Below are 13,318 nucleotides of genomic sequence, written 5' to 3' on the forward strand. Positions count from 1 at the left end.
CTGAGTGTCATTATACTACTGAGTTCATTATGGCACTTCAATCAGAGGTGGGCTTCTTTATGGCACAGGTGTTTGGGAGAGCCCCAAGCTAAGATTCTATGCAGTTCGGAAAACCCCCAAATCCCATTTCTGGCTGGCCCCACCCACCCCTCCCAGGAGTCCCCACGTGGCCTGTTTTGGATGCAGGTAAGTGCAGGGTGTGCACAGAAGCTCGGGGAGGGCAAAAAATGGGCCTCCCAGAAGTTCCAGAAGTCCGGAAACGGGCCCATTTCCAATTTCCAGAGAGCCTCCAGAGCCCAGGGAGGCCTCTTTTGCCCTCATGGAGGGTCGAGTAAAACCTCTGGAGCCCAGGGAGGGCAATAATGCCCCCTCCACCATGGTGAAGGAGACTGACTAGACCATGCCCACCATGGTCATGCCCACCCAGCAACTGGGCAGAGAACCCCTTGCTAAAATTTTTGAAGCCCACTCCTGACTTCAGTACACTGTATAGATTCCCTTATGTAACCAGCAGGAATAGAGTAAGGTTACCATTTTACCATTCTTAGTGATTTAATTATAATTTGCGCACAATACTCATTTGGTTATCTTGTCTACAAATAATCAGTTTCAGGATCAGGAGGTGCTTGGTGCTCTCTGAACTTGGTTGTTTTCTTACAGATATTTCATTACCCAACTAGTAATGTCATCAATGCTAAATGAGAGTGAGACTTGCTCTCTGTTTATATACAAGTGATTTGTCCTGTCAGTGTTGGCAGGAATGTTCTTGATGGTTCCTTGATACAGCTGTTGCTTATTGCTTGATTGTTTATCTGAGCTGGTAGTTCCTTCACTTGGATATGGTTTACTTTTGATTGTTAATGAGGTATTAATCTTGATGTTAATCTCTGTTTATTAGGTGCTGATTGCTGGCAAAGTGTTTTTGGTATTTTTATTTTCTTTTTAGGTTTTGGGTTGTGTTTTTTGAATGCTGTGTTTATCTCTATGGGATTGTTGATGGCCAATTTGTCTGAATGCCAAGCTTCCAGGAATTCTCTAGCATTTTTGGATTTGGCTCAATCTAGGATGTTCAATTTCCCAGTTGAAATTATGATGAAGATCCCACTGAGGATCTTGAGGATCCCACTGCTTTTGCCAAAGGCTTTGGCATCCATTTCTAACCATAGTGACACTAACATGATGAAAATATGTAGTGTCATCATGAAAAAGCCCTGCCTTTTCATCCCTGCATTGAAGAATATAAATATTTCCCAATGCATTTTTATCAGAGCATGCATTCCAAATGTAAACTCATTGCAAAAAGATCATATGAAAATTGTAGATAGAAAGAAGAGATTTGGGAAGTAATGAGATTGACTATGATGTGCTGGCCACATCAGACAATCAACCAAATTGTACTGTAAAGAACTAAAGAGCAGAATTGATACTGAGTTGATAGTGGGAGATAAGGTATGCTAGAATGTATGTCAGAAAGCAGACCTTGTCATCTACACTGTGGATATATGTGAAATATATGTGAAAAAAAATGCAACAAAGATGACTGGGGAGCTGGAGGCTAGAACATATGAAGAATGGTTGCAGCAAATGGGTATGTCTAATTTGATTAAAAGAAAGACTAGGGGTGACATGATAGGTGAAATTCCAATATTTGAGAGGTTGCCACAAAGAAGAAGGGAATCAACCTATTTTCAAAGTATCAGAAAGCAACACAAGAAGCAGTGGATGGAAACTAATCAAGGAAAAAACCAACCTAGAACTAAGGATAACTTTGCTAACAATGAGAACAATTAACGAATGGAATGGCTTGCCTTCAGAAGTTGTGGCTGCTCCATCACTGGAGGCTTTTAAGAAGAGACTGGCCACCCAATTGTCTGGAATGGTACAGGGTCTCCTGCTTTCACAGGGGTTGGACTACAAGGTCCTTTTCAACTCTGTTTTTCTCTTAAAATAAGAATTCATGAATTAGTTATATTTACAAATTACACTCTGATATATGGTGATAACTGAAGAACAAGGAATGAATTTTGGGAAGCACTGCAATGTTTTCAATTAATGTCATCTTTGGGGGTGGAAATTATGTTGGGTAAAAACAAGATGAAAGAATATGGAAAAAAACATTGGAACATTTGAATTAATAAGTATGAATTAATAAGAATTAATAAGAATGATTATTTTTTGGTGAGAATCTACTGAGAAAAATATCTGTTCTGGACTGGATGCGAAAAATTGCTTGGAACTGATTGAAAAGAATGCTTTGAAAGAGTACCACAAAAATGTATAGAGTTGTACCAGAGGTGGTATTCAGCAGGTTATGACCAGTTCTGGAGAACTGGTAGCAGAAATTTTGAATAGTTCAGAGAACTGGTAAATTCCACTTCGGACTGGAGATTTTACAGTATCCTTCCCCTGCCATCCCCACCAAGCCATGCCCACAGAACCGGTAGTAAAAAAAATTGAATCCCACCACTGAGTTGTACTAATAAAAATTATAAAAAAGGAGGTAAAGTGGAATGCTGAGGTAAAAGAAGCTGTGGAAAAGGAGGGAAGCTCCTATTAAGAGAATGAATAATGAAAAATATGAGGATGAGAGAGATTTTGCATAACAGAGAGATAAAAAATAAGTAGAAAAACATAGTCAAAGAGATAAAGAAATGAATGCAGATAGAGAAATTGTTGATGGAAAGGAAAAAAAGTGTTTTGGAAGAAGGTGAAATATTCGAAACAAGGAGGCTCCAGCAGAGTGAACAGAATTAAAAATATAACTGATAAATTATTTAGCATGAAACTGAAGTCAGGGAATATTGGAAGGAGCATGTTACAGTTCTCTATGGGAATAATAGTGACTCACCTAAAGATGAAACTGAAATTGATAGTAGGGTGGTTTTGTTTGTTGTTGTTCCTTTGTGTCATTGTTGACTCCTGGCAATTGTCTGGATTAACCCCTGCAGTTTTCTTGGCAAGATTTTGGAAGTGGTTTGCTATTGACTCCTTCCTAGGAGAAAGTGAGAAAGCTGAGAAAGTGTGACTGGTTCAATGTCATCCAGTAGACTTTGTGCCTAAGGTGGGACTAGAACTCACAGTTTCCTGGTTTCTAGCCAGATGATTTAACTGCTTAACCAAACTGGTTCTCCTTAAAATATTTTTAAAATGTTTCTTAAAGGTAAATGTAAAGGTTTCCCCTGTCCAGTTGTATCCAATTCTAGGGAGCAGTGCTCATCTCTGTTTCTGGAGCCAGCATTGCCCAAAGACACTTCCATGGTCCTGTGGTTATATGCTGAAGTACACATAATATACTGTTACCTTCCCACTGAAGTGTTGTCTATTTATGTACTTACATTTGCTTGCTTTTGAAATGCTAGGTTGGCAGGAGCTGGGGAAAGAATGGGAGCTCGCCCTGTTACCCATTACTTGTATTTCAAACTGCCAACTTCTAGTTGACAAGCTCAGCATCTTAGCCAGTAGGCCATCATGACCCCCTTTAAAAAATGTTAATCTCTTAAAATAAAAATGATACACTATCTGAGAATATTGTAAGTTTGTAAGGATGTAAATGGAATTGTCACCAGGGGGAAACATTAAAATATGAATGTGGTTCCCTTATGAAGCAGATTTTTTTTTACTCTGTGCATGAAGACTGCATCTGTGCTTGATGTTTAGAAGAAGGCTATTATTATTCCACTGTAGAAGAAGAATATAGGAAGAGTGGGTAAGAAAGCTACAGGGGTTAGTTTAATAGGTATGCCTGGAAAGAGGGTTGGCAGAATTCTGTACAAAAGTGTACAAGAAAAAAGTATGACATTTATAAAGTGCAGCACACCGATTGGTGATCAGTGAAAAAACCCCAGCCCACTTCCACTCACTTCTCTTTAAACAGAACTAGATAATTGAAGTGTTTCCATGCATCCTGTGTCAGATCTGTGCAAATCAGCACCAATTTTATTTGAAATGGGGATTTGAAGAGAGTATGATTCAGTTCAATTCTAAGCACTGAGGTTGAACCAGTTGAATTCAAACTTCTTTAAGAGATGAAATATGATTTTTTTTTTAAAAAAAGAGATTCTTCCATTGGCTACAGTAGAACAATATTCAGATAACCGCTGAGTTCTGTCATCATGAAAAAAGCTCTGCCCCTGTTTATTGGCAAAACAAACATGCTGGCTTGGAAATTCACGCATTTTAAATTTGCTGAGGTTGAGAAATTGTCAGCAAGTATCCAAATGAAGTCAGAGATGTTGACACAAACTTGTAGTTTTATATAAATAAAATATATTTTACATCTATATGTATAGCAGACAAGATAGTAAGGCAAACAGGAGCATCATGAGGTAAATCACAGAGCACAGAGAGAATGCAGAAGAATGATTGGACAAACTCCCCCTCCACACCCACAGCAACCAATCACCATGCAGATTGCCTCATGCAGGATCCAGCACTTTGCAACCAAACAACTATAACTGTGTGTTCTTGCTCATTGTACAACCCCACTGTTCCAGCTACTAAATTTATATATCTTAACCGAAACACTATTGTAGAGGATATTCCCAGTTTTCAGATGGGTATCTTCAGTCCTTTGTTGCATTATATATTTTTACCCCATGCATATTTTAAAATAGGGATAACAAGGATAAAGAAAGGATAGTACATGATTATGATTGATTACAATCTATCAAATCAGTGTCAATTCTTAGTGAGTACAGCAACACCAGAGTGTTCAGCAAAGAGGCTAAATTATATTGTACTGAATCAGTACAATGAGCATTCTACTCTAATTTAAGTGCAAAAACTTTCAATGTCTTTCTTTTCCAAAGGCACTTCTCGAGTCCCAGAGAGGGAATGCATTGAAGAATGCCCATTGATTTACCATTTGGAGTGGTATGCCTTTGATATTTGAGCAAGCACCTCTAAGTGTCAGGTGGCTAGCCATTCACTTTGTAACCCTCTAATTTGATTTGCTGCCTGGGAGTGGTCTTCTGCTTTAATTCATTAATCCTGCTTGATGGGGGGATTCAATCAGTGCTTTGTTAAATCACTCCTTCAAAGCATTGCATAGCCCTAGTCTTGATACATGCCTTCAAGGTTCCGAGAAAAATCACACTTTGATCACCAGCCAAATATATGTAAGAATTTATTGAAAGAGATTTTTTTAAAAAAAGGAGGAGCAAGGAGAAAACGAGGTGCAAAAATTTAAACACAGTTTCACACAGAAAACTATTCCATCTGGATCTTCATACTACAGTGATGGCTGCCTTTGAAGACAACTAAGATGTTTCATTTAATGCAAAGTTTAGCAGCTAATCTGGTAACCAGAGGCAGTAGATTTAGTAGCATTGGACCTATGCTGTAATTGCTGCATTGGCTACGGATCACTTTCCAGGCCCAATTCAAAATGCTGGTTATTATCTTTAAAGTCAGCCTCAAGTTCTTAGTGGACCACCTAGTCAATCCAGACATGGTCCATCTTCTGTAAACATCAGTGGAAAGAATGACAAGTGTTCCCATTCCACGGGGAATGAGTGGATTAGGAGCTTGACAATATGAATCTCAGTAATTGCATCTCAGGAACTGCATCAATGTCTGTACCATTTTGCCCCCTGAGATATGAAATGCTCTTAACCCTCTGGCTTTGTGAAAGACCTTAAAAACTATCTTATTTTGCAATATGTTTGGGTGATGATGTTATTGAACCATCTTTCTTAGGTTGCTTAGAGTGTTAAAAGTTTTAACTGCTGTAGTTTAGTGCATAGTTTTATAAACTGCTTTGAGTCCTTTGGGAAACAGGTAATCAATAAATAATTACAGAAAGAAATAATGATCAATAAATAGCTGTGTATTTTTTTAAAAGCACTTCTCTAGTAAACTCAGGAATAGCACTTATTCTAACTGAACAATGGGACACATAGTTAATGGGCAGTTATTGTCAGTATTAGGTAAGAAAAATAAAAATGAGATGAGATAAGCTTCTATATTAGCCGATACTTTTTATATTGTCAAAAGGATGAGGATTTTATCATGAGAGGGAGTAAATGGAATGGATATCCCAGTTAATTTAGAGGATTTTTCTTAATTGAAGCCAAAACTGGCTTAATCACAACAGATTCACATTGTTTATATTAGAAGTATATTCTGCCTTTCTTTCTAAATTACATTCCACTTTGAGTTACAATACAATAGACACCAGAAAAACACAATAAAATGCAAGACCATATAACATGTAAAATAACATATATTGAAAATAGCTTAAATGCCTACTTTAAAAAGAGGACAGATAAATAGCTTTTCTTGAATAAACACAATCAATAGAGGTGTGAACAATAACTATATTTTATCCTAGCCAGGATGATATATCTGAAGGGGATTCATTTTGGAGAAGCTGTTCCAACTAGTGTGATGGCAACTATTGGAGCACCACAGATTGAGATGGAGGCAAGTTGGTAGCGGTTGCCACATCACTGTGCTTCTTGACTGTGTGCATTTGCCAGGTTTCCTTTAGAAGAAATAGAAATAGCACTTAGACTTATATACCTCTTCACAGTTCTTTACAGCACTCTTTAAGTGGCTTACAGAATTAGCATATTGCCCCCAACTATTTGGGTCCTCATTTTACCCACCTCAGTAGAATGAAAGGCTGAGTCAACTTTGAGCTGGTCAGGATTTAAACTGCTGGCAGTCAGCAGAATTAGTCTGCAATAGAGTATTCTAACTACTGCGCCATCAAAGCTCTTACTAAATTTACTAAATACTACATTTATGCCATTTTTTTTAAATTAGACATCTGAACCATTCCATATGTTAAGGGCTTCAGAAAAAGTAGTTGCCATGGCACCTGTGTGCCATGAACATCTTGAGATGTTTTTTGCTTATATTTTAGGATCCCTTTAAAAAATATGTGAATCAGAGTGCAAAGGGATGGCCATTCCTGAATATAAATCCAGAATAATCTTGAGGCAGGTCCCAAATCCTAGCAAAAGATGTCTACCGCTAGGATTGTACAAAACCAGCGACTCCCAAAACCCAAAATTTGGGAAACCAATCTAATGAGGCATCCTTGGAGCATTCTGAGCTTGGTTGTTTTCTTGCAGTCCTTTCATTACCCAAATTAGGGAACATCATCAGTGCAATAAAGAGATGACTTCTCTAGTTTCTTTCCTAACAAGCCCATTTGTTTTATAAAACACTGAGTTTTCAGTTTGCTATTCCTACTAGTAGTAAGCTGGTGCATTGGGATTCTGCACTGATCTGGGATGTCTCTTCTATTCCTGCTGTGCTCATATTCAATCAGTATAAATCAAACTTGTTGCAGTTTTCTGAGTGTACTCTTCTTGCTACGCTGCTTCTCCTTAAGATGCACAACAATCTATTTAGGAAGATAAATTACTCTCTAGATTCAGAATCTATGAGTTTCTGCTCCACTGCTTTTCAAAAGCTATTTATTTATGCTGGCATATGTGAGTATGAGGGGGGAGTTTAAAAAAAAATACAGAAAAACTTCAGCATGTGTATTTTCCCATTTTAGATTGAATTCATTTGCCTTAGTAAAAGCCACCTGAAATAAGGTTGCATGGAGAAAACTTCAGTTAGTTGTTGACAACTACTTATTGATTCATTTCTCATAGTAGTAATTATGGAGTATAGCAACCCAACTAGATGATTGTCCAGATGATTGTTTCTATATTTCTGACAAAAGCTACCTGCCCTTCTCTCCATATACATATGAGTTGCATTCTCCACCAACAAATAGGATGCTCCCCATAAATCTGAACTGCTTAAAATGTCTTTGTTAGGAATGTAAGTCACCTAACGGTTATTTGGGTTGGAAATATATAAACTAGGATAGACATTTTAATACTATGTCATTAAGAGAATACTAAACCTGTAATTGGGTGTGGTTTCTCAAATGGCCATAAGATGGAGCCAGAAACCTGGGTTTAGTCTCAGAAGAGAGTCTCAGTGAGTCTCTGTTTCCTTCTGTTGGAGAGAGTTGTCATTTCTCCTAAATGACTGTTACTGATCGTTGATGTAAGTCTGTTACTGAACTGTTTCTTGATACTGGACTTTGAAATTTGGATTATCCCTGAACTGAACACTGACTGCTTTACCTGTGAATGACTTGGACTGCTTATCTTGGACTGTGCTTAAACGTTTATTGGAAGTAAAAACCTACATTTACTGTACAGTGTATCTGTGTGCTGTGTGTGTATTATTCAACATTACCTCTCCCTGGATGCGCTCATTCTCCTAATAGGGAATTACCTCAACAGCCTCTGTAATAAAACATTGAAGCTAAATTGTCCCTGAGTCAATTTAACAGGGGGAAGAATTAGACCAAGGATTTTCACACTTGGCAAATTTAAGACTTGTGGATTTCAACTCCCAGAATTCCTGAGTTAACATGACTGGAGGAGGAATTCTGGGAGTTGAAGTCCAAAATCTTAAAGCTGTCAAGTTTGAAGATTCCAGAATTATATTTATATTTCACTGACCATAACTCAAAGATAGTATAGCTAGTGTACTGACTTAGTAGAATGGAATAAATAATTAGAATAGATCAAAGATATCTCAATGTCCTGCTGCAATTTATATTAGGTCCATCTTTTCCTTTGTCTTGTCTTAGTTACATAATTGGCCATATTTATATAAACTCTGATTCTGTCTTTGTGTAGGGCTTTCAGCCAGTGGTGGGATTCAAATTTTTTTACTACCAGTTCTGTGGGCATGGCTTGGTGGGTGTGGCAGGGGAAGGATACTGTAAAATCTCCAGTCAGAGGTGGTAGTTCTCTGAACTACTCAAAATTTCTGCTACCAGTTCTCCAGAACTGGTCAGAATCTGCTAAATACCACCTCTCAGCAACATACAAATGCTGTATCGGGAGCTCAGTATACAATTGTTGTTTGCTTGCTTAATGTCTTTATTATCAAAGGAATTTGGTTGCTTTAGATGAGCTAGGTTTTGGTAACAACTTTGGTGCAGTCACTAACTGATATATCCTTTCAACCAAAGAACTATCTTGAAAAGGAAGAAAAGAAATTCACACTTTTGTTTGTAGACCTGCAAACAATCATTACTACCATGTAATGAAGTTAATTCTTTCTTTCTGCATATTTGGAAATACAGAATTCTGAATTATGCATGTGGAAACTTATTTCAAGAATTCATAAGAACATGCGGAATTTTGAGCAAATCTAAATATAACATTTTAAGAAAAGAGCCAGACTTCTTGAAGTAGGTTTGGAGAAAGACAACAAATATAGTCAGATGTTAGAATCTAAGTCCTATATAAAGAGAATGAGAGAGTTAGGTATGCCTAGCTTTAATAGCCTTTTTAAGGAACCCAACCATGTATCACACAAAAGAAAAATATGACCTTCCATGAAACCCTATCAGAGAAGATAGTTGTATATGGATTATATTACTACGGTATTACATAGTTAAAAATCTGGTTTAACAATAGCACCAATGTGTGTATACTATTGACTCCATATCAAATTGAAAGGTAATGTTGAATAGCATACTGTGGAGTTTGGTGTTCAGACTTGTGTTGTTCAATGTACTTATAAATTACTTGGATGAGTGGTTAAAGCATATGATTATCAGTTTCACAGATGATACAAAGATGGGAGGAACACCAAACATCTTAAAGGACAACAATGAAATTCAGGAATATCAACAGTTAGAACAAGGAGCAGAAACCTGAATGATGATTTTCAACAGAGACTAATGCAAAATCTTCCATTTGGGCTGGAAAAATCAAAGTCACAAGAATAGGATCTAGGTGTTTTGGTGAATCACAACCAATCCTAGGCTGCATCAAAACAGAAATATAATGTCAGTAACAAGATAAATAATTCTTTCTCTGAAGTCTCCATTAGTCAGATTGCACTGTCAATATTGCATTTCCTTCTGGGCACTGCATTTTAAGAAAGACATTGATAAATAGGATCATGTTCTGAGGCAGGTAACAAATTGTAAGAGGAACATTTAGAGATGTTAAATATATTTAGTCTAAAGAAAAAAGATTGAGGGGAGACAGCTCCCTTCAAGTATCTGTGAAGCACTTTCATGTGGAAAATGCAGTCATCTGGGCAATATCATTCCAGAAGACTTCCTCCTCCTCCTTCAAAACTGAAAATTATCTTGTTTTCACCCTATGGAATCAATCTCACTTGAAAACCAAGAAAAAGAAAATAAAATCACACGAGGTGGTAGGAAGCTTCCTTTTATTTTTCCTAAATTTACATCTGTGGGGGGTCCTGGATCTTCTCTGACTTGGTTGTTTTCTTGCAGATATTTCATTAACCAACTAGGTAACATTATTAGGTCAAGAAGGGAGTGGAGTTTGCTCTCTGTTTATATACAAGTGGCTTGCCCTGTCAGTGTTGGTAAGAGTGTTCTCGGTGATTCCTTGATTAATCTGTTGTCTACTATTGGATTGTTTGTCTAAGTTGGTAGTTCCTTGAGTAAGATGTTGGCATGGGCTACCATGTCCATAGTTTCTCACACCATTGAATTTTGCATCAGCTGAAGCTTTTGAATGCTGTTTAAGGGCAGCTCCATGTAGATGTCATTGCAGAAGTCAAAAAGTGTCAATGAGCAAAGCCTTTCAATTCAGGAATAGGGGCTAATGGCACACAAAATTAAGAATGTTTCTCACTAAGGACAGGTCTTCATTAGAAAATAAACCCTGATATTGGGAAAGAGTGAAGGCAAAATGAGAAGGGGATGGCAGAGGTTGAGATGGTTAGATATATCATTGGTGCAATGAACATAGGCAAACTCCAGGAAACAGTGGATGACAGGGGTCCTGCTTTGTGGGGCCACAATGAGTTGGACATGGCTTTGTAACTGGACAACAACAATAAGGACAGGTGGTGTACTTTTGTAAAACTATCATAAAACTTAAAAAAAGATAAAGCAGTGGCTCTAGTACACTCACTACAACATGTTTCCTTGGTTTATTTTACTCGTTCTAATCATAAACGTATTCCTTGGATTGTTTGATGTTTTCTAAATTTATGCACAAAATAGTCAATTTTGAAGCATGCTCACAGCACTTTTTCTGATTGCTTTTTGGGGGTGGGTGAGTTAGGTATTTTTAATTGTTTGGAAAAGAGTCATAAAAATAAATGGATCTACTGTCACACAGGAGCCTCCAACTGTCTCTAGTTAAATAGTAATACACTAAAGAACAGATAGGAATTGAGTTTTTCTCCGAATTAAATCTTAACAGAAAAGTTTCATGTGGAGACTGAAAGGATCTTTAGGTAAAAATCCATTAGATGTGGCCCCTCTCTTACCGAACCCCAGAAGGCTTTGATTTTCCCAACTGGAGCTTAAATCAAAGCCACATGAAGCCCACTAGAATTCTGAATTGATGTTTTCTCCTTTGCTTGCTTGCCATTCTGAAGATTGGGATTTTCTTTGTAAACTCAAACTATTACGTTTCCTACACATTATGGCCAAACAGAAAAGTCTGAAAGATTACCAATATACAGTTAGTTAGAGAGCCAGATGGCTTCCTTTCATTGGAGGTATTAAAGGGGAGGTTGAACATGCATCTGTCTGGGTTGTTTTAATTTGGATTCCTGCACTAAATAGGAAGTTGGACTCCATACCCTCAATGAGTCTTTGATCAGCATCAGATGAAATCCCAGTACCAAGAATAATGAGTGGGAGTGGTTTTTTTATTTTATTTAATTTGATTTGTCAATCACTTTACAAGATAATAGGTACAAGAATAAATGTAGTTATGGATACATGAAATGGATACATATAAGAAAAATAAAAAAAACAATAGGACAGGGATGGTAGGCACATTGGTGTGCCTATGCACGCCACCTGGGGACCTCTTAGGAAAAGGGTGAGGTCAATTGTTATATTCACTGACTGACGACAGTTCCCAATCTGGTCCGCGTTTCTGGAGGGAGCGCCGATCACTCCCATTGGTTGATGCCCTTTGACAGCTGGCTATAAAAGGAGCTGTCAAACGGGATCAGCCGTTGCCAGCAGCTGACTGCCTGTTAGCCCCGGCAGCCGCGGCAACCCTTTATTTACCGAATAAAGCCTTTCACTGTTAGCTCTGTGTCTGCCTCATATCTACCGCTGCTCCACAACACTGGTGATGAGGGCGGGATACAAATAAGAGGCGACTGGACATAAAACAGCTGAGCTCAGTCACTACAAAAAGAGCCGAAGCCACCGAGAGCTGATTGTCACAGCCACAGATGCTCTCTGTGAGCGCGAAGTTTAAAGCCTCCACAGCTGAGGAGACAGACGCCGCCTGACAGGCACAGCCGCGAGCGCTCTTTTGAGAGCGCCAAGTTTAAACCTCCCCAGCTGAGGAGATAGACACTGCACGCCACCTAGAGACCTCTTAGGAAAGGGGTGAGGTCAATAGTAGACAATCTAAGGTTAAAGTTTTTGGGGTTTGGGGAAGAAACCACAGAGGCAGGTAGAGTATTCCAGACATTGACCACTCTGTTGCCAAAGTCGTATTTTCTGCAATCAAGTTTGGTGTGGTTAACCTTGAGTTTGTATCTCTTGTGTGCTCTTCTATTGTTATGGTTGAAACTGAAGTATTCATTGACAGGTAGGACATTGCAATGTATGATTTTATATACTATACTTAGATGGAACCGAAGGGCGTTGTAGTTCTAGGTTTTCTAGGTCTAGAATTTCAAGTCTGGTGGCATAAGGTATTCTGCAATGAGTAGAGGAGTGGAGAACTCTTCTTGTGAAATATTTCTGGACTTTCTCAACTGTATTACTATTAGATACGTAATGTGGATTCCACACTGATGAGCTGTATTCGAGGATTGGTCTAGCAAATGTTTTGTATGCTCTAGTGTGATATTACCAGAGAAAAAGCTACGTAGGATTAGGTTAACAACTCTTAATGCCTTTTTGGCTATGTAGTTACAGTGGGCTCTAGCACTTAGATCATTAGAAATGAGTATTCCAAGGTCCTTTATAGAGCTTGGATCATCAACAAGGTCTTGACTATTGAGCTTGTATTTTATTTTCTGATTTTTTTTTGCCAATATGTAAGACAGAGCATTTATTTGTTGAGATTTGAAGTTGCCATTTGTTTGACCATTTTGATACATAGTCAAGATCTTTTTGAAGGGTAGCAGTATTGTCTGTGGTATTGAACAACTTTACATCATCAGTGAAGAGAAATCAATTGCTCTTAATATGATCACAGAGGTCATTTATGTAGAGTCTGAAGAGAGTTGGTCCTAGAACACTGCCTTGTGGGGTACCACTATTGACAGATACAGAATTTAGTAGGACACTCCCAATTTTGACCATTTGTTGTCTGTT

This window comes from Pseudonaja textilis, chromosome 1, assembly GCF_049901715.1.
Source record: "Pseudonaja textilis isolate UNSWEBS1 chromosome 1, rPseTex1.2, whole genome shotgun sequence".
Taxonomy (NCBI): Eukaryota; Metazoa; Chordata; class Lepidosauria; order Squamata; family Elapidae; genus Pseudonaja; species Pseudonaja textilis.